Below are 23,067 nucleotides of genomic sequence, written 5' to 3' on the forward strand. Positions count from 1 at the left end.
TTGGTCGTTCTGTTGACGTCGCAAAATCGTGATGTTGCTTCGGCACATGGGTGAGAGTGATGCAACTGGGTGCTATAAGTTGAAAATGGCTACCAAATTGGATGCTGGGTAGTTGGGTACTAAATCGAGTGCTGAAATTGGTAGAGGACAGCACTTGAGAGGACTATAGGGCGGCACTTGAGGAACTGAGTGCTTGGTTATTGGGCATTTTCTTAGGTGTTGGCACTGGACACCGATACCGGGTGCTGGACACAAGATAATTCTGGTGCGACTGCACGTGCCGGTTATTGGAACTGGCTTTTGTTGGATGGTCGTTAGTTTGCTCCTTCCTGTGTGTGCAGGGGCGGCGCCACGGGTTTTCGATAGGGGGGGACGGGGACCGAAAATCCCAAAAGTAGATACTGATCGTGTATGCAAAAAAAAAAAAGAGGCACGTAACGCCGCGAAACTTGGCAAAGCCCAAAACACATTGAATGGTGCATCCCGTTTCCAAACTTATCCTAGGACACCTAAGATCGATCACCTTTTCAAGCATCCTTGCCTCTAAATCAAAATTTGCAGTCTTGCCGACTCAAAGCTGGTTTCCTACAAGCTGCGAATTGCTAAGGTATGAGTAGTAGTGCCAACTATTCTTACGTTTCGTACTTTCAAATTTTCGATCTTACGTCTGGTCAGCATCATGGCTTCACCATCATCTAGTCATGGAGGAAAAGTGGGAATGTATTCTGCTCTGAAAAGTCCGCCAAAACTGCAATATAATTTCAGAATCATGACATCACCACCTGATCCATATGCAACGGGCAGGGTGCAGCTAATGGCTAGCCGTCAGTGGTCATGTCATCGGTGGTCACTCAAAAGGTCATGCTAGGTCATGGAAGGTCACCAGCCGTTACTTGATCACACTTTCTGATGGATTTTACTTACCAAGAGCTTCGCGGGAAAAACGAGCGCATGCACCGTTGAAAAAAAAAATTGAGTGAAAGGGGCTCAGGTTCGGCGACCTCTGCAGGTGAAATTCCCCAGGGTAGGATTCCGGTCCTTGTTGATTAACTTCGTCAAAAATGGCAGTAGAGCTGTGATGTCGGCACCATTGTGTTCGTCATGATCGAGCTGGCACGACCTGCAGTCGTTCTCATATTCACCCTCCAATCGTAGGTAACAACTACAGCAGGGATTGGCAAATGGCGGGGCACCCCCTTTGGGAGGTAATGAAGGTCTCTGGAAACCTCATCCCTCATCTCTTTAGCATTAGTGGCTCTCCTTATGAAACAGGTTTCTTGACTGGTCTATTTCACCCCAGAATTCAAAGACTAGTCAAGGTAAAACCGAGCGCACCACAGTGAGCACAATTTGATAAGCTGGTGTATCTCAATTTTCATGTATTGTTTCATGTATTCTTTCATTTTCATGTATTCTTTCACGTATCACGTACCTAAAACCCTTTCGTGCACTCATGCAAAAGCAACTGCCATGTTTCAACAGCTGGTAATGGCATTTTCACACCCACTGACGTAAGAAGGGGGGGGGGCTCGATTAGACCCCCCAGCCTTTCGGCCGCCGACCGAACTTAGTTTTGCAGAAAAAAAAACGAGTGCTATCGAGCCCCTTGACGAGAGGGAGCCGATGCTGCCCAATTATAAGGTCTTGGGCTACTGCGTGCTTTTTTGGTCCTGCCTGTGATCTATCCGAACACTTCTCCCCACAAGTGCTGGGGTTAAATGGCATAGATTTCAAATGGTTCCTGTGGTAGAACTGCCATGCTTGAATTTGACTCATTAGGAATGGAAAATATCCATATAGTAACGGAAATCTATGGAATTTCAGTAAACTTGGTTTTGTCGGCAATGGGGTCTGGCAGTGGGGTGGGGAGGTAATAACCCTGCCTGACGCCCCAAGAAGGAGTGGGGGGGGGGGGAGGGCACGATCCCCGAGGCCCTGCCGATCACCTTATAACTACAGGCATCACAGCTCCACACCTTTTGGAGATGGCCAGGACCCCCTGCAATACATCCCAACAGCAATCTTTATTCACAACCTGCCTTAATTAACCAGGCGATGCATTAAATGCGACGGATAACTCTACGATGCGTTAGTATCAACTATTGAACGGGCCTCGCCGATAGGGGGGTACTGTACCCCCTAACTTTCGATAGCGGGGGACCTGTCCCCCCCGTCCCCCCCGGTGGCGCCGCCCATGTGTGTGTGGCGTTGTGTAACTACCGCAAGCTTGTCCCCTTAGAAGGGACACCACTCGTATACTCGTACAGTGTCTCAGTCGGAAGGTCTATCAATGGCGAGTGCTGGGACGGTGCTCGTGTATCCACTTATCCAGTCCCCACCCAGTACTCAGCTCCCTGCACCCAGCACGTGCTGCGTACATACCAATAGCCGCACCCACGGGATCGCCACGGTGTCACTGGGAGCGCTCCGTGGCCCGTTGGAACTATCCCCGCATCAGTGTCCTTGGGCCACAGGCCGCTCGGGTATATACGGTACCACCTCGACGACTACTGGGCATGAGGAAGAACTGGCACAGAGGCTGGTTTTTGTGCTCGGCGACCGCCGTTGGTACGGATGTGAATAGAACGTGTCGCAGAATATGAGCATCTTTCAAACTCGAGGAGCTACCGTCTTTCATGGGCGCTTCTTTCATAGTGTGACAGTTGGAGAATACGCCGGTGCCAGCTGACTGATCGGGACCGGTAGGTACGAGCTTGTCAGCTTTGGACAGCCGGCTTGGACATCGAAAGAGACCGACCGATCTTAACCTATCCCGTGAGCAGCTAATCAGCATTCAAAATTGTTTCCATTCCAGCAAGCATCATGCGGTGGCCGATGCCGTTTTTCGTCCAAATGTTAGGCGAACGAATAGGTACAACTGTAATGTAATCATAATGGCGTTGCTGGTTGCTTCCTGTGCCCTCACCTTTCTGCCCAGTATCTAATACCGGCCAAAATCGTTATGCATTGACGCTCTTCACTGCATCCTTGGACCTCTCCAGTCATCTGGAGACTGGCGTGCGGGTAATCTCAAACTGTGGCCGACCGGCCGTTGCAGCATGCCTCCAATGACGTAATGGATGGTCTCCAGTGACGTAATCAGTGGCCTTCACGGCAGGGCTGCTTCAGACCGGCTGGGGAACCCGCCCGGCAATAGCAGCTCACTTCGAACAACAATGCCCGCAGAGATTGCTGTCATCTGGGGGATGTAAATTCACCGGCCATTGGGACATCGAGATTACGTGATGAACGCCTCGGAGCGCAGGCCTGTGTTTGAACCAATCAGCGGTGATTACGTCATGCTGACGTCTCGGTGGCGTGACGTTGATATGGTCTGTCGGTTTTTCAACAGGACTTCCGTGATATGCCGCCGAGAGAAGACCGTGACGAGCCATGCCAGATGACGAGTGACCGGTGAAACTGGTCTCCGTGCTGCCTCTCCGTTTCCAAATGATGTGCTCACATGTGCCTGCATAGTGCATATTCATCGGGTATACTAGACCTCATAGTTGCTTGTTAGAGACGATTAGACACAATTCATAAATATATGACAAGTCCATCCCAATAGGTAGTTACCCACAAGAAGAAATTCAGCAGTTATACATTTTACTTAACTTAGTCTGTGATTTAAAACATTTCTGTCTGAAGCGTCTTCCTGTTGCCCTCCACAAAAAGCGATGACGGGAATATTATAGTTTGAGCATTAAACGGCAAAATATTTCAGTTCCACCACTTTCACCGGGAGGACCCAACATTTCAAAGAGCCCCTAGCACTTGAGGTGACAGCAGTCATCCGTTCTGATGTTTTCCCCTCTCAGAGCCGAAGAAGAAGTCGATGCTGGTCGCGGTGTCTCCCTCGTGCTCCAAACACCATAGTCGTCTCAGGTCACGTCGGGCCCGCAAAAACACCCTCCCCCACCGCCTCCGGATGGTCGGGGCCGACTGTCTTCTCTCTCCCCTTCCCCTCCCACCCCAGGGAGGCGTCTTGACAGCTGTTGGCTCCTGTCGACAGCTGGTAGAGTTAGTTGAGTCGTTCTGAGTCGCCGAGTCGCCGCCGGCTCAACTGGGCATGACTCAGCTCTGAAATTCTCCTGTCTCACGCGATTACGGCGCGGCGAGGCGGTCGTATATGATATGCATGCACCGGCGCGGGCGGTGGGCGCCCTCCACCGTCCAAGATCATGGTCAAGGGCGGTCCGAGGCGGAATCAGAGGGGGGGGGGGGGGAGCAGTTGCAATGCGGCAGAGATGGTACCGATGACCCCGGTGAGGGCCATCAGTTGGGAAGGTGATGGATGAAATGACTTCTTCAGCCGGGGTGGGGGAGAGAGAAAAGGTGTAGTTCTGAACGTATTCGTGCGACACTACACTAGCTTTTGATTAAGACTTATGATGCTCATCAGGTATGATGCAATAACTAATTTGAGCTTTCGTTTCTACTCACGAATGCTTCACTGAAGCAATTTTTGCATTTTCTAATGCGTGGCTTCATTTGTGGAAAATGAAGCAATCAGATACAGTTTTCATCAATTTACTCTGCTGTTATCTTTATTGAGCTGAGATGATCCACTTAGTGCAGCAACGTATATCCTTCCATTATAATGTATAAACATTGCTGATAAGAAACGGCATACACAATTATGCATGCCTAAAGCAGCACGCCTACGATAAATATACTGCGGATAGATGCATGCAGCATACATTAGATGCACACCCGTCATTAGTTGGACTCTGAAGGCCGTCGGTGGGGCGGAAAGATCCTCCGACCGCCGATCAATAAAGATCGTCTGACCACAGATCATTCAAGGTCGTCTGACCACCGGTCATTCAGTTGTTTGGTCGTCACGACAGCGCATCCTTTGCCTTCGGACAATCAGAAGATAAGCGGAGCATGGAGCACGGCGGAGAACGAAGATCACGGAGCACGGAGCACAACGGTGAACGGAGCACAGATATCACAGAGCACGGGACGGGAAGCACAGGGAGCGGGAAGCATGAGGAAGGGAATCAATGACCATGAAGAGTAGGTGAGCAGTATTTTGCTTTGGAATACTGGCTGAAGACGTTTCTGCCAGGTAAATCACAAATGGTAGACTTCTAGATTCTAGGGGAACGAGTCTTTTAATGGAGAGCCCTACCGCCTTCAGCTCTAATAAAGTGGTGTGTTCTAAAGGGCACGACGCTGTTTCCCGAACACTTCGCCATTTTTAGCAATAAGACGCTATTTCGTAACGAATAGATCTCTGACTTTTTATCCTGCCAATTTATGTTCCAGCATTTTACGAATTAGGTACCCCCTCAACACCAAACCACTCGTTTCTTCATCACGGCGTTAAAAATGTTTTTTACGTTCAACAGCTATTTTCTGCTTCATCCAAGCTGGTTTAGCACCGGACAACATAGACAACGCCCCTAGTTTGCACCTCCCGTGCCCGCGGTCACTCCTCCCCACCCTACCCCACCTGGTCCTTGAGCGGAAGCTGTTGACTTCTGCTCGGCGTTAATTAGCCTTGGGGTTGCTGTAACCGGTGGTTGAGCGTGCACCGCGTAGCGTGCACGCTGCTGCACACCGCTGGTGAGCGCTGTAAACCATCCCCCAGTGGACACCCCCGCTACGACGGCGGGTTAGCGAGGAGGATAATATAACGACTCGTAGAGCAACGTCCTGAAGGGGTGACCGTTCCTCGGCCTTGCGCCTGAACGGGCGTAGCAAGGGGTGCTGGAAAGCACAAAAAATAACAAGAAATCCTCGCTTCTTCTCAATAAGGAAAGCTTGCTTGACAAGTTAAAAAAAAAAACATATGCCAGGATGACGGGGCTGGCGCGTCGTTGGCCTTTTTCACCCCGCTCGTGACTCCGCCTCTGTCATCCTGTCGTGGTGCCTCCCACCACTCCGCGTGCCGCTGACACCGCCCCTTTCGGCCTCTCAGGTTTCTCCCACCACCCTGCCACTGACACCGCCGCTGCCGGGTGCTCCGGTGCCCTCAGCTCGTCTCCACTGGGCGGCGGGCGGCTCCAGTTCAACTTCGGTGTCCCCACCACCCTGCCACTGACACCGCCGCTGCCGGATGCTCCGGTGCCCTCAGCTCGGCTCCACTGCACGGGGCGGCGGGCGGACGTGCGAAGACGGCCCGCGGGCGGGTGCCATCCGGCAGGTGGTGCTCCGCCGCCCGCCGCCCGCCGCCGCCTCCACCGCCGCCGCCGCCGCCCTCCGCCGCACCGGAGCCCATTACCACCGCCGCAGGGCCAGGGGGCACCTTGAGCTGTCGGGACGGCTCAGAATTAGCGGCCGGTGGTGTCCGGTCCCGTGCCGTCACCACGGTGAGGACGCGAAGGATGGTTGATGACACGTGTGGAGTGTTATCGACAGGAAGCAGATGGAAGCAGAGGCCAGTTCGCCTCTGAGACAGCGATATGACGGATTGGGAGGAGGAGGGGGAGGCTGTCGGAGACTAACAAGACTGCTGGTTGGGCTTAATTTGCGGACTGGGCGGAAGTAGGGATATGATGCTATTATTTGAAACAAAACAAAGAGTGAAACAATCGTCTAGTTTTCTCGCTTAGTTGTATACCTACAATGAGGTACAATTGAAAAGTTGTTTGTTAGCCGTCAAATGACATTCATAAACGAGGTTAAATTGGCCTTTTCTCACTCGTACTATTTTTTTGAATGCTGGCTGATTGAAATCCAAAACCTAAGGCTGAAATGGATGCACATTGCACACTGACAATTTCTTGATTTCATCAATCTATGAGATATATTATATATCGCATCGCCGATTGATCTGCTGCTATTGATGAGATATATTATATATCTCATCCTTCGTAACTTCATTTCCCCTGCCCCCCTCTCTCTCTCTCTCTCTCTCTCTCTCTCTCTCTCTTTCTTCCCTCCCCTCACTATCCAGGCCTTCTTTAGAAAACCTTGCCCGCCCCTGTCCGCCCAAACTGCACGGCGGCTGTCAATCAAAATTCCTCTCCAAACGTCAGAGACAGGCCGCTAAAGCGATCATCTTCCCTACACTCCCACGCTGCTTCACTCTCGTCAGGTCTCTCTCTCTCTCTCTCTCTCTCTCTCTCTCTCTCTCTCTCTCTCTCTCTCTCTCTCTCTCTCTCTCTCTCTCTCTCTCTCTCTTTCTCTCTCTCTCTCTCTCTCTCTCTCTCTCTCTCTCTCTCTCTCTCTCTCTCTCTCTCTCTCTCTCTCTCTCTCTCCCTCTCCACATATCTTCCTCTCTCTTGTCTCTCCCTCACTCGCTCCCTCTTCACCTGTCTGTTGGCAGTGATGATAAAATAGTTCGGTCACAAATTCTACACTTTGCGGTGTTTCGCGAATGTGACCCGGGGTCATTTGCCTGATATCAATTGACGTGACTGCGGCAACGCACAAGGGCAACGAGCTCGACGCACAGAAGGCAAGATTGCTGCAATAAAGCGACGATAGAGACACACCACATGAGCAGACATATCCCCGCGACAGTCGACCCCGTGATGGAAAACAAGACGTGCCAGCCGAGACACTGCGTTGGGCAGCTCTGACGGGAGGTCATTGGGCTGGCGTGGGGTCCGAGATCACTGCCCTGTCCTGCGCCACCCGCCTCGCCGCGCCGCGCCACGCCGCGACGGGCTCGGTCGCGGCGCAGGACGTCTCCGGTTTCGCCACGGCCGCGCCGCGGTTGTCCCAAGTGCCGCCGAGGCGTCCAGTGTGAATGCATGGCATTAGGCCCCCGTTGCCCGCGCCACTATCACCAAGCGTTCGCCTCAGTTGGCTGTCAGCGGCCGAAACCACTCGCGTCGGCTCGTTTGTAGGGTAGGACGGCCCCTAAAAAACGCACCGACGGAGTGATAACGACGAGGTATATGGTCGGGATTAAGGATATGCAGGTTTGACGAATCTCGAAGTCGCATCTATTAAATAGGTGAGGGTGGGTGGGAAACTTCTCGCCCACTCTCTGCTCCACTCGCCGTCCGTCGCAGTCGACGACTGCCGTTCGCGCCTCTCGGCTCTGCTGCCAGCGGCGCGCCCGTTCCTACACTCCCCTTCGCACCACCCCTAGTCAGGGTCTGCCCCGCGTCTGTCGGCGGGGTGATTTATCTGTCTCCGACCCCCGTCTCCCTTTGCTCCGGTCACGTTCAGTGGCGCCCGGGCAGGGTCCTAACCTTCCATAGCCGCGTCGCCGCTATGAGTTGATTAGGCCCCCGTTGCCCGCGCCACTATCACCAAGCGTTCGCCTCAGTTGGCTGTCAGCGGCCGAAACCACTCGCGTCGGCTCGTTTGTAGGGTAGGACGGCCCCTAAAAAACGCCAAATACACCCAATGGAATGAAAAAGTCTTAGGCTAAGCGTCCGCTGCCCAAACCTTTCTCGATCTCTGCTGAGCAGTTAATGGTTTGACCGCGAATCCGGGCACATGCCGCATGCGGAAAGGTTCCCAGTGTGTTCCGCTGGCGATGCCCGGTCTGTTATTGCGGCATGGCTCTTGGTGGTGAGTTTGGGTCGAACCCTTAGTTAGTGTGAACCGGGGCGGCGAGGGACTCCCTCCACCCCAAGGTCGGCTCCCGTCCTGAGTCAGCTGTGACTGGACCCCATACTCCCCGCACAGTGCCGCCAGTGACTCGCTGTCGACCGGCGTGGGGGCGCCGCGACCCACTAATGGAACGTGACCGTGTTCGGGGTGTTCGTTAGTCGTCTGCCTCTCGTGGCCGCCGGGGGACCAGCGGGGGAGCCGGGTCGTGCGGCGTCGGCTGGTATCAGGTTGCGGCGGGCGGCCCGTCCCGCCGCTGTCGCCTGGTTTGAGGACCGTGGCGGCCCCACTGTGGGCCTCTGTGGCCCCGCGGACAGTACCGGCAGGCGGGCCCGCGGCTGCCCCGGCGTTGACTGTCTCATCAGCCGGTCCGGTGACGTGGCGGTGCCGGGGCTGAGCCAGCGGCCGGCGGCCGGCTCTGGCTCCGCCGATGGCTGTCTTTTCTGACTGGCGGTCGGCGCAGGCGGCCTTGGGGGGGGGGGGGGAGGGGCGACTGTGGTTCCCGGCGGCCCTGCCGTGTCGTTCGCTGATATTCCGGTGTGTGTGAAGCCAGGCCTGGACGCACTGCGGTCAGGGAGAGGGGGGGGGTCCGATCCGATGGTTTTGTCCCCGTGTCGGTCTTGGACCCCCGTGTTCACGGCCTCGGGGTTGTGATGTTTAGCCCGGCACGCTTCCCGGCGCCTAAACCGACGTCATCGGTGCTGGCTAAAATGGAACGCCGCGAATCTGGGATCAGTGGCCTGGTTTCGCCTTTGATATCGTGCTGCAGATTATCTAGTCGTCGGCCGCGGTCCCGTAGACCTATGTTGCGCGCAACTTAGCCGCGGCGTCGGCGGCGGACCCGGTTTACGTGCTCATACGACCGCACATACATAAATGAGGTTTGTATGGCCATGTGGCCGTGAATGACTGGTAGAAAAGGTTGTGCATGGATTCCGGTGCTGTGATGGCACCGCACGCAAAGCACAGTGCCTCACGGAAAGTAGGAACGGTGCATTGTTAGCGTACTTTAAACGCACCTACCCCTACCTAAGAATCACGTGCTGTTCATGAGGCCTGTGAGCACGGACGCCGATGACTTTTCTGCCGCTCCGTTCTGGCCTGCGGGATGACGACTTTGGATTGCCAGCGCATGTGGGGACTCACATTTGGCAGCTGCTCGCACGGGTTACCGTGGGTGGGCAGGGTTCGCGAAAGTGTCGGCTGCCAGCTTGCCGCAGATTGCAGTGTCGCGACGCTGACTCGGAGTCTCGAGATTGGGGAGCCGGCAGGCAGCGGCGTAGTCGGTGTAGTTGTGTCTGGGCATGATCTTGCATGCATTTTGTCTGTGCTTGCTCGATTCCTGCACTCAGAATACACTTTGAGAGCAGTTTGAATAAAGACTCAATTGAGCGCTGAGACCAGCCTCAAATGTGTCTGATTTTAAAACGGTTTCAGTAAGGCTTCCTAAGGGCTCATGTACCCGAATACTGGATTCAAGCGATACCGAAACTGGGGTTCGGACTGGAAACTGGTTTCATAGTGAGACTAATTTTTAAAAGCTTGACACCGAAAATAGGTACCGACTGAGCTCTGTTTCTGCGATCAATGGCGTTGCTCAGAAAATATTCTCAAAATGTGTGATCTGTTTTGAATCGCGGGACATTAGCCCGAAACTGATCTCTGAGACCGAAAATGGAGAAACTGTTTTCTCAGTGTGTGCGGATTGTTCGTTCGGTCTCGTCTGCCACCGCTGAGCCCAGTGTTTCAGACATTGGACGAAAGAAGTTCATAGTCTGTCGATAGCTAGATGCCCGTCGAGTTGCAGAGCAGCCGATGCATGACGCAGACCGGGTGTGTATGTGTGTGTGTGGGGGGGGGGTGCGTGTGTGTGTGTGTGCGTGTGTGTTAAGCGCAAAGTGGCCGAGGCGTCGGCAGCGGACCAGGTGTGTAGTGTAGACAGAGTGGCCGAGGCGTCGGCAGCGGACCAGGTGTGTAGTGTAGACAGAGTTGCCGAGGCGTCGGCAGCGGACCAGGTGTGTAATGTAAACAGAGTAGTCGAGGCGTCGGCGCCGGACCGGATGTATGCGTATGTCGATTTGCAGAAATACGGAGGCGGCCACTTAGAAAATACTTGAGACCTTTTTACAAAGAGACTCCTTGAGTGCTAAACCGAGCCTCCAAGGTGACTGGCTGAGATGTGTTTTTGCGGCAGCGTATGTCCATCAAGTTGCGTTCGGAAGCGCTTCTCGAAATGCGTGGTCTGTTTTGACAAGGGGCATTATCCTAAACCTGGTCTTTGAGACAAAAAAAGAGATGCTGTTTTCCAGTCCCGGCGAAGAAGAAAAAAAAAGAATGTCGAGTTGCAGAGCAGCCGAGGCGTCGGCGGCGAACCTGTTGTATATGTATCTACGTATGTATGTATGTATGTATGTATGTATGTATGTATGTATGTATTCACGTCATAGGGCACATCCACGTAATTGAGGCTTTCCTGTACCCTGGAGTCGTTAATATAAACCAGACGATCAGTTGGGTCGGCATACATACACAGACACACACATGCACCCACATGCGCACATCTAACCAGCCCCCCACGTTGCCTCGTCAACAAGTGCTGCTTTATCTCGCTATTGAAGCGGCTCCCAGGCAGGTTTCGTGTCACGCTTAGCAAGATGTTATATGCGATGACAATAGCGTGTCTGAACTACGCCTGCCAGACTCCGATCGAATCGCCGGCGTGACTAAATGGTCTGCGTTCCGTGTTGTACGGTACGGCGGTGAACGTCTCCACGAGTGACCAGGTCGCCGGCGATCGACTCAGGCTCTGATGTCACTAAAATGCGCTTTAGTAAGCTAAGTGCCTACCGTGTTGCAGAGGGCCGAGGTGACGGCGGCGCACCTGGCGCCTGTAAGTTGCAGAGTTGCCGAGGCGTCGGCGGCGGGCCTGATGCGTGTGCATGGGTTGCAGATTAGCCGAGGCGCCGGTGGCGGACCCGATGTGTGCAGGGGTTACAGTGCAGTTGATTATTCACGTTTTCGAGGGCGTGGAAACGGCGCCACCAAAAGAGAGGCCGTTTGGCGAGATGAAAGACTCGGAGGACAGCTGCAAGTTCTGAATGGCTCTCCAGCGAGCGACGGAGGCGAGGACCAGGTGTCCCCCGGCTGACCACAGCTGCTCGGCGGCTGTCCGGTCACAGAACGTGATGGACGTCAGGTCGTGAACCTGCCCAAGAGCCTGTCGAAGGAGGCCAAACGGTAGCCTTTGTTGGGGATTTTCACCAATTTTAGAACACAACAGTGGGGACCGGGAACGGTAGGAAGTCTATAATTTGGATACCGAAAAAGAGAAAAGTTTTCGAACGTTGCGTTTCCAAAAATTCAGGCTTGAACGCAAAACTGTCCATAAGAACAAACCACAAGGTTTCTGTAGTCGCACGATAGAATCAAAGAGCACCGGTGGTAATGATTCCGGCGGGCACAAAACGGGTGCTTTACCAGCCACCGAACCTGATTCCATCCACGGAGTGGCGGCCACATGTTAATGGCGCTCACCGTGTTAATGACATTAATGGCGTTAATGATCGCCGGTGTGTTTGTCGACTGATGCAAATCACGACGTCATTACCATCGTAAGGTCGTTCTCGGCGCCGCGGGTACCAGTGAAAGTCCTCAGAGATGACGGGCACTCAGTGGCATGCCAAAACACTCGATGCTGCCACAGGCGACTATTGGACATTCCTGAGGTTCGGCTGGCTGCCTCGACGATCTCCTGCTCTATAAATTTCTATTGGAGGCAATATGGTTATGTAATGTAGTCGACGGTCGCTGAGGATATGCGTTTTGAAACTGGTTTCCTCAGTTTTGTACGAAAGTAAACTTGAGCTATTCTTATTATTCAGTTCCGCGTTTGTCATTCATGATAGATGGTGAGCTCGATTCCAGCCGCTCCAAACGTTCCTATATAAAATTCAAGGCCAGCAATAAATATCCACTTTGCACACTCGAGCACACACACAGAGTTCAGCCAATGTTGTTGCATAGTTGCTGTCGGCAACAAGTCATGTCATTCGTTAACACCTACGGAAGGCAATGAACAGTCGATATAGATAGTCGTTACTCGTTAGGTTGGCCGCCAGACCATAAATCCTACGTCACAGTTATGCAGTTTTTAGTCAATATGATAACCAATGGACCGCAATCGCTAAGTTTACCTATGGATTGCTAACCTCATATCACGAAGCTGACTCCTGATGATATGCATAAAGCAAGGTTTTGTTTAAAAACACCATCAATCCCAACAGGTTGATAGCCAAAACTTTTTCATCGGCTGGCCGCAGTCTCAAATCACTCCGGTCGAGTAAATTATAAATTCATAATGATTTCCCGAAGGAAACCACGTGGCACTCCGGCCTGCTAAATCTGAAGCCCAGACTTTCATCAAAAGTTCTTGTCCGATTTGCCGTTTGAAGTTTTGAAATTGAATCGCTTCCTCCCCAAAGTTATGTAAACTCTTTCTTAAAATGGCAATAACAGTGAACTGTAGTTCTCTCACGTGCGCCATTATGCCCAGTTCAGACAACAGCTGTGATTTGTAGCATCATTTCAGGAGACTCAACTGGACATTGAAGGCAATTCGAGGGTCATATTTCACTTAGTTTATCCGCGCGATTCTCTGAAAACTATTGTGTTATTGCTTGATTCTTGCAGAGGAGAACTGGCGATGATTTTTCATGCGAGTCGCGTAGGACTCTATCGGAAAACAGACGGCTGATATGAGCCTCATTTTGGCTTCCAACAGTGAAGTATGGTGCCCTTGCTCTATAAGCATGACGAATGTGCATGCAGTGCAGCTAAGAAATTGGTATTGTGGAAGCACTGTTATAAGTTCGCTGGTGTAAAACGAAACTACAGAATATGAAACGCCGCTTGATGGGTTCCTTGTTACATAACCTTAATTTCATTGATTCATTCATTCAACATCAATCAACTCGCTAATATTCAAATAACCTTCAGACCTGCCAACGTCATTTCCTGCAAGTTACACAGTACAGCCTAGCGCTGCATTTTTAGGGAGTTAACCCGCGTCACCCAGACCCGGCACATCACTTAACCATGTTTATACCGCTTCGATCGATCCACATTCCCTCACGAGTCCGAAACTTTCCGAACCAGACACCCACCTGCCCGTACACTTGGGACGAACTTGACAACATATTCGGCCACCAACTGACAGGTAAGTCCTGCAGGTCCTAAAAGTCCTAACAAGGTCCTGCAGGCGGCAGTGAAGTCGCGCTTCGCTACCGTCCTGAGTGACCCCGCACCTCTTGGAACTCATTCGCGACGCAAGCAATTGCCGTCGGGGGCCCTTCTATGGAGCTAGTACTCGTAGGACAGTTCATTTAGGGTATGTGACAATGTCTCAAGACTCCCGCCCTCCACTATACCGCGAGTGAGGAGCTTTACCTGAGCTTAGGACCGGTGATGACTTGACGACCAACGGTATTTTACTTGACTGACGGTGATCTCAGAACCGGCTACTCGCGGCGGCCTCGCCCAGTACGAACTCCACGCATAGCAGTGAGTCATGCTCCATGAGTCAGACTAAATATTGACTCAGAGACGGTGAGCCTGGTAAGGTCGAGTCATGTGGCGCCCGAGGGTTCAACACTCGAGTTTTCAAAGTCAACATGCTTACAGAAGCTGTAAATGTCATTTGATATAAAATCAAACCCTGGTTGGAAAACACATCACTCCAGAATAAATATTGGTATTGCATCTCCATTGCAGTGTCTCCAGCAACGTGTTTCAGTAGCCCCTAAATCGTGGTTTTTCATCACTTGTCCCATGTCTCATCGTGCATGTTTCTACCCCTTATCTCCACAGCTTCTGACTCGTGTCTCGGAATATCTTGTCTCTTGGCTCAGCATAGTTTATGTTGTGTTTCTCAACGAAACGGTCCCCGCTTAATCTCCCAATGTCTCCATCGCCTTTCCTCAGAAGTTCCGCTCCTCAACCTCCCCTGCTTATTGTCTCAGTAGTTCCTGCTCCGTTTTCCAACTGTTGCACTGCCGTTCCTAAGAATCTCATTTCCTCAGCGTCTCCTCCTCCGTTTTTCAGCGTCTCCTGCTCCGTTTCTCCGCGTCTCCTGCTCTGTCTCTCCGCGTCTCCTGCTCCGTCTCTCCGCGTCTCCTGCTCCGTTTCTCCACATCTCCTGCTCCGTTTCTCAACGTCTCCTGCTCCGTCTCTCAGCGTCTCCTGCTCCGTTTCTCAGCGTCTCCTGCTCCGTTTCTCAGCGGCTCATCGTTCTCCCCGGGGTCGCCCATCACTCTGAGTTGACCTGCACCGCGTCGACGGCTCTCCGTCACCGTTCGTCTCACCGTCGTCGCCTGTCTCCACTCGTCATCGCTCCGACGAGCGACGCGCCGCAGCCGACGCCCGGTTCTCACGCAGACAGCCTCTGTCTCTCGACGGCCTTTGTGAGGGCTGACCCCAATTTGGGTCGGGGAGCCAGTCCCCACCGTCTCCCCGGCGCGTTCAGGAGCGGGCGCGGCTCGCATTGAGCCACTCCAGGACGGCAGGAGGGCCGCGGCGTCTCAGAGAGGCCGCGAACCGTGGCCGTCCCGACAGCCAGGGATGACAGGTCCTGAGCGGCGCCGCCCCTGTTCCGCGGATTACAAGCGTCCTCGGGAGGGATTTGGTGAGTGCGTGCGGTCGCCTCAATGCGCGCCCCTCGGGTGGACCGTTGTGCGTGTCGCCGTGTCCCCTGTGACCTGAAAGAGAACATCGACGAGCGTGGCATCGCGTCAGAACTGCGCTGGAGTCCCGGTGGCGTGACCTGAGCTGTGCGTAGATGCCGCTTTTCGGCCGCCAGGAAAGGAGCTCTGATCTCACCGCTCTTCAGATGTAAATCGCACATAGATCGGTTGTCGGGCCGGGTCCCTGCCCCAGGCGTGGGTCCCAAATGAGCCACGCTGGCCCCGGCGCCGGTCGTGGGAACGACTGGCTTCGCTCACAGGCTCATCACGGTACGAGCTGCCGACAAGGCGATTGAGAGAAACACTCGTTATGGGTGATCTGGTCTCGTGCGAGACCACGAAGGACGAGACTGAGAGTTTTGCGACCTTTCTAAACTTTTCTCCGTCAGAGGGAAGCCTGAACGTATGTAGAGGATAAGAAATTAGCTGGTTTTACACTATACAGCCACTCGCTCTAATTGGAGCACCCTGGGACAACATTTTCTCTGACCATGGAGTCACCGTCGTGCGACTGACCTAGGTATCGTCCACCTCTGAGGTCACCGTGGGGTCACCTGAGGTCACTGTGTGGGAACCGGGTCCCCCGGTCACGGCTCGATGGCTGCACCACACGATCACAAACGGTGATTACGGGACGGTTTGTCAACACGCCTAATTGTGTCTGTTATCGAGGACGATGTTTCACACCGTCTAATGCTGGGGTAGAGTCGTGCCTTGTCAGCGCAATAGCGCCATTTGCTGGCGTATTTGTTTCTCTAATGGGTTTTGTGGTGTGTATTTAATTTGTATGTTGTGTGCTTTGATATTAAATGTGGGCATTCCCCAGCCCGCATTTCAGGGACGCAGGAGCCATTCGTAATGCTAATGATGTTGTGGTTAAAAACAGGAAGGGAGGAGACCCATCACTGTGTTTTTGTTCACATCTGCTGTCAACAGAGTTTGTTGACTGTTCTGTGGAAAATATAATAAAATTTGCCTGTAACGCTGTTGATTACGGCGATCCACATACTGGCCGAAATCGTTGAGAATCCTTCCCACAATGTAGGAGCTCTCTACTTGTCTCGTAAATATTGGACAGAACGGTAAAGGGAGTCCGCTTCCAATCTGCTTCGAATGCCTGAATGTCTAATCCATGGTGGATCGATAGTGAATCATTGTGCACACGTTCTCCCTGCATGCTTGAGGACGGTACTCTGTGGACATGACCGGCCCAGTCGCCCGAATGTGCACGCGAGTTCGACGAAAAGCCATCAACTTTCCGTGAAATTCCCTGATGGTGATGAGTTGTATGATTTATTATGACACGGACAGACCTTCATACGAAATCAATATGAAATCAACACTAAAGCCATATAAAAAGTTGTTTACGACTATGGGGCCGACATTTCAGATATATTTGGATGTCATTTCTCGTGGTGACCTTTACGAGTTCTTGTTGCAAGCCAATAATCTTCCTCAGGTGAATGAAGTCGTAAAGCCTGAAAATCGTTTTGGTAATGTTAGTCGTGAGATGGCAAATGACGTCCAAATTCTGATGTTCCGTCAAATCCATTTGCAATTACTGAGTTCGATGCGAATAATGCACGCTGTGTTTGACGTTCTGCCATGCCAAATGTTATTGCGTCTTGCCTATTATTGCATGTTGTGCCTAATCGTAAATCAGTGGCATGCCGCTGTGCAATGTACTTACACTGTCACTATGATTCCTAGCTCTTTAAACTTTTTTATATCAATTCAGAATGCCTTTGGATTCGATGCGCCCTCCTTTGGCCCGACAAGGTGCGATCATGGTCCGTCCTCGGCCGGCGAACTTACTTTCTAACTCTTCGTCCATGGATAAAAATTTCCTGCTAACCACGCACCTCCCTCTGACCACGTGGACCGAATACCTCCTCCCTCTCCCTCGGCCCCTTCTCCCACACACCTCTCCCCTCTCTCCTCCACACCTCCCCGTGTTACCCACAGTCCTCGTGTCTCCTCCTCCTAGCCCGGGCCGCGCCGGCGTGGTCAATCCGTTGGACCATCCGGCGGCGGTCAGCGTGACAGACGAGACGCTTCATAAATCCGGGCGGACCAGCGGCGACCAATTTCGGCATCCGTGGAACGTTGGACGAGGGCGCGCGGGAGGTTTTATTGTGAGGATCGTCCCCGGCTGTCCGGCTCCCGTCCTGTGCCCATCGCGGGCACACACCGCCGTACAACACTGGCCAGGGCGGCGCGGCGGCTCGACAGGGGAGGGTCTTGACCTGGCGAGCGGCAGATAGCCCAGCTGGTTTTTGCCGCAGTAATTCAGCATTCAAGGCTAGCCCGGCGGACTGAGGGAGGGTGTTAGTGGCCGGGATTCGGCCGAGGGACTGCGACTGCCAGGGAGGGTTTTAAACGAACGGCTGACGATACGATCCAAGCTCACGCGACCGCGGTCTTGTGGGATGTGCGACCATTTGCAATTGTTTTCATGTAGCTGCTGACAAGTAAAGCATCTCACAGCATTTTTATTGAGGAGGAAGGTCATATTCATAGAACAAGTACACACCATTCAATGTCCCTCGCAAGAGTGCTCCACATTTTTCTGTTTTAACTATGTCTTCAGCACCCCACCGCCAAATTATAACAATATCGGCTGAACTTGTCAGAAGTTTGTGCAACGATGGCAAATTCTTATGCCTCGAACGTCTCCCAGTTGGATTCAGCGCCTTTTACGACGGACTCTGTGACGACATTGGCTCGGCTGGCGCTGTTTAAGCGTCTCAGTCCAACACTTCCATGAGCCGTTTTTACGAGTCCATGACGCGGCTCAATATTTTTCCGTGGCCCGCGAAATGCCCAGCCGTCGTTAAAAGGCGGTAAAAAGAGAGCCAGCCCTCCCGCGGGGCCAATGACCTGAGGAACAGTTCTCCCCAGTTGGACTGAGGTACCCAGGGCCCTGTCGGCCAGGACGAAGGGGGCTTTAATCGGCGGTCACGACGAAAAACGCAGTGAGTCGAGAACGGCATATGTGGAATGTGAGGTGAGTAGGACAAACACACAACACTGAAACGCCTCGATTCCATCCCTAATGCCTTCACATGAGAATGAACATTATTATAGGGTTGAATTGCATCCATGTAATGTACCTAAACACTCGCTTGGTTGTTGCGTGTCTTTTTTCCTTTTCAATTTTATCACAATTAATATTATTGCACTTCGTGTTGCTGCCATAATAGCTCCGCGGCAGCCATGTTTGTGTGCATACTGTCTTATTTCATTGACTATCCCTAAACTCATATTTTCACGAATGTCCTTGTAACAGGACTTTGAATACCTGCAACTGTTTCTATGCGAGTATCATCGACTTTTGACCCTCAAAGTTCACTTCGACTGGGGACACGGGCTAGTGAACCGGCACCGGCTGTGTGTCTCTCTTTCGCCGGATAATCAAATAATCCCGCACACAAACAAGGTGCAAAAACAGACAGAGTTGTACACCGTCAGTCGCTCTTTGCTATTTGGCTGCTGCAAGTCAGTCTTGGAGGTTGTGACTTGTGAGCAACTCTTGTGTAATTGCCACTCAACGCAAATCGCACGGTTTTCATCGTGCATACGAAAAGCTTGCAATGTTTTTCATGTACATATTTCATTAGTAAACTCATTGAGAAGATAATTCGGAAAACGCTTTTCTTCAGTGGCTAAGCTTTGTATATTTGAGCTATGAGCCCGTTTGAGATGGTTGTCTTGAATCGTTCGGCTTTTCAGAGACGATATTGCAGTAGGATTATTGAATACGGCTGTCGCAATAAGTCGACATGGGATTCATATTATTCATTTAGTTCATTGTCTCTCTAAAGCTTTGACAGCTCTTCACTGTAGGTCATCTTAGTTATAGTTGATGATGTAATGACAGACAAGATAAAAAAATTCACAGCATATGCATTCGTATCATAGTTCTGGGTGTAGTTTCATGCCAGAAGTGATTTTTCAATTCATCATGTCCATTGTTGTATTATTTAACGCATATATCCTGCACATATGACATAACACTTGCACATACAGACTGTGATATCATGAATAGCGTTAACAATACAGCTATGGTAGCTAGATGCTGCAGAAAAGAGCCAGAGCAATGCTTGTGATTCATTTTGATGTTTTTATATTGACGCAACAATATGCTTCAAGCGTGTTGCTGTGATTGAAATATGATGCAAAAGTCGGCCTGTCATTGCAGTTGACCATGTGTAGTGTATCCATCTTTACAGCGGCCTCAACTTGCTGGCTGTGGAGAGGATATATGTGATGTAAGCAATTTCACGTCGCCCTAACGGGTTTTCGCGACTGCTGAAGACATGGGACTGTTACAAACCGCTAAAAAATGACGAGGGGCTACAACGAATGATTTTGTTGTCTCACCTTTGCAATATTATCTGTTCATTACTGCATTCCATCTCAGCTCTATCGCAATCATCATTAAACCAGGTTCTCTATATTTGAACGCCAGGAAGACGGCATCCGGACTTGGACCGTCCGTCAGGTGAGCCTCCAGTCCAACCAAACGACCTTCATGGACCCTGTGACGTCCACTAGGCCTGGGTGGGGGCGGAAACAGCTGTTCTGTCGCAGCCACCTGCACTCCTGGAGGCAAATACATCAGGATGTGGTCCGTAAAACACCGTCACGGCAGAAGGACCACGCGTAACGTGGGACGTCCGTTTGCCCATAAGCTCCTTGAGTCGTAGGGGAGAGCGGGGCCAGTTGAAACACGGGGTCAGATGAAACATGGCTTTATTTTCAACAGTATGCAACATATGGCGTTGCCGACACCAGTGCGCATCCGCGCTCGACCACTTCCTTTGTCAACGGCGTTTGGGCGGCAAACGGACGGTAATTTTGATTTGACACTTGTTTTTGTGTTTTTGAGGGGCGTTTGGGAGAAATCGTTTTCATGAATATTTTGTGATATCTCATATACCTTTGTTTGCTGAAAGAAGAACTCCTGGCTCCGGAATAACACCTTATTTGGCCCTTCATTCAGCATAATGCCGTCCCTCCAGCTCGTTTGACATGTGCTTTACGGCGCGTGCGAGATGGCGGGAGCGGATGGGGTCAATTGAAACGCTTCTCTGAGGGTCAGTTGAAACAGGGCCACAGGCCGTTTCAATGGACCCCGGTGACCTTTGCAATGGTTATTGTTCAGGGGCTGTAAACATTAAAGGAAATAGTCCACCTTTGAAATGAGCTTTTAAACTGAAATAGTAGTTTAATAGAGCTCAATTTTTGACCCCTTTTTCTCCAGCCTTTTGCTTGAAAGCACACTATAGCCTGAGATATTTCTCATTTTCCTCATCCGCCCATTTTACCATAGTCTATGTACTTTATGTCACATATTATGAGGAACTTAGCACTTTTAGCTTTCCAACGACCTATTGAATGTAGCATTTGGAAAAGTAAACCGGACAAAATATCTCCTTAAGAAAGTGGCCTTAAAGAGGAAAACATCCCATTGTTAAGGATAGGTGCAATTGACCCCATGGGCTGGTTCAATTGACCCTCGCATCGGGGTAATTTGAAACGGGCGTAGAGCTGTTTTATAAGCATGCGTTTGGCAGCAAAATATGTTTGAAACATAATTTTACATATCTTAAAATAAAGCCAAAAGAGTATATTTTTTCATGGTATTGTGCATTTTTCGATATGACAACTAGATCTCGCTGTGCATGTCAATATATAAAAAGTGGTTCAACTGGCCCCGCTCTCCCCTACTTACCGCAGACCATAATTGGGGCTACATATGCACTGACATTCAAATGAGCATCAACCCATCCGTTCTGACATTGGCACCCATGCATGCACGACCCAAACCACATGAACTCATCAGAGGCAGATCTCAGTTAATACCGCGGTGTCTGCGCTCGAACCGGGTCACATCCATCACCAGAACTGTCGGAACCGGCGCAGAGCGGTATGACACAGACGTGACACGCATGACACCATCGTGACCCCATGTCCGTGTCACTACGCCTGCCAGTTCCCGTGGCCTAATCAGCTCTGATTAACTCGTCTCCGTGCCGGTCGTCGAGGAAGGCACGCTAATCCGCTCGTTGTCAGCCGATTCTGGGCAGCCTTTCCGGCCGGATTGGGAGAGGATTTGTTGAGCGTTGGACGTGACGCGAAATCATCGCGATATCGCACTGTCGCTCCTGGCGAAATCGGCATCGAGCAGATCGATTGCACGAGGGATGATTTCTTGGCAGGAGCTGCAAACTTGAGCCAATTCAAAATGTCAATGGTGTGCAGGTTGTTGGAGGCCAGCTAGACTGATCATGTAATCAGAGGCACCGCATTTTCCCCAGCATTTTAGAGAGCAATGTAACCTGTCACTTGTCTCGTTATTTAAATGCCGGATTCTGATTGACGCTAGCGCTCGAGGATATAAAATTGATTTTTTCCAGACGGTGGAGATAAGCAATGAATCTAGCAAACAAAGACTAGCGAGAATGTCTAAAAAAGTGCGTATATGTAAAAGATAAGAAGAGAAAGGGGAAGAGAAAGAGAGAGAGAGAGAGAGAGAGAGAGAGAGAGAGAGAGAGAGAGAGAGAGAGAGAGAGAGAGAGAGAGAGAGAGAGAGAGAGACAGTGAGAGAGAGAGAGTGAGAGAGAGAGAGAGAGAGAGAGAGAGAGAGAGAGAGAGAGAGAGAGAGAGAGAGAGAGAGAGAGAGAGAGAGAGAGAGAGAGAGAGAGAGAGAGAGAGAGAGAGAGAGAGAGAGAGAGTAAGGAAAGGAGAATAGTGGCATCGTGATAATATCAGACATTCCTAAACAATCGAAAGAAGAGGATGTCAGGTGTGAGGACATCCATCCTGCCGTTCCATTCAATACCGCCCCATTTTAAGTGTCTCTATTACTAGCTGTAAAACAACTATAATTATCATAGCGGAAGCTGTGTTGTATTTGCTGATAAGGCACATTCTCGTACATGAGGCTGTATACACGTATATCTGACGGCTGACGACACAGAGCGTTCCTCGACCTATTCTCAAGTCTGTCACTTCTATATGTCCCTAAGGAGCTGGAGCGAAAAAGGATAGCATCAGCCCATCGTGAAGGCAATGCTGAGCCTCTAGCAGTTGCGGCTACATGCAAGGTGTTGCGATTGGATTGAGCTGGGCTGATTCGGGATGGACGGTAGACTTTTCTCCGACAGTTTTTTTTTTTTTGTTGGTTGCCCCAGTTCCATTTTTAATGTTTCTCCCACAGCTGAGCAACATTAAAAATATGTCATCAATTTGTCAATGCTGCAATTGTGAAAGAAACTGAAATAAAAAAGCGCATAACTCTACCCTCAATGTCTCTCTCATTTATGCTTTGTCACTCAGCATATGAAACATCGCTCATGTTCTTTCGAATGATTTCAGCGGAGACAATCGTCTTCACCTCTCCAACAGTGAGGACTATTCTCCGGTCCCCGGGAAAAACCTCAGCCACGGCCAGCGGTCTCTAACGAACTGGTGACCATTACGGTAATTGCTCCAAACCGCCTGTCAGCAGTGTCATCAGAGACTCTCCGGGTATGTAACGCTCGTTTTTATCTAGTGTCTCTACCTCTTCTCTGAGCGGGTTAGCTCTGTCATTTTCACCGCCGGATGCAGTCGGTGGAAGGAGATTCGTGAGCCTTGGCGAGGAGAGTGACCGTAATAGACAGCTTTCATTTGGGCAGGGATGAGTTGATGTCCAAACTACGCATCTCTTCGCCGCGTGGGCGGCGGTGAGTTTCGTCTCGTCTCGTCTCGTCTCGTCTCGTCTCGTCTCGTCTCTCTCTCTCTCTCTCTCTCTCGCTCTCTC

Source organism: Amphibalanus amphitrite, unplaced genomic scaffold (genome assembly GCF_019059575.1).
Source record: "Amphibalanus amphitrite isolate SeventyFive unplaced genomic scaffold, NRLGWU_Aamphi_draft 000442F_arrow, whole genome shotgun sequence".
Lineage (NCBI taxonomy): Eukaryota > Metazoa > Arthropoda > Thecostraca > Balanomorpha > Balanidae > Amphibalanus > Amphibalanus amphitrite.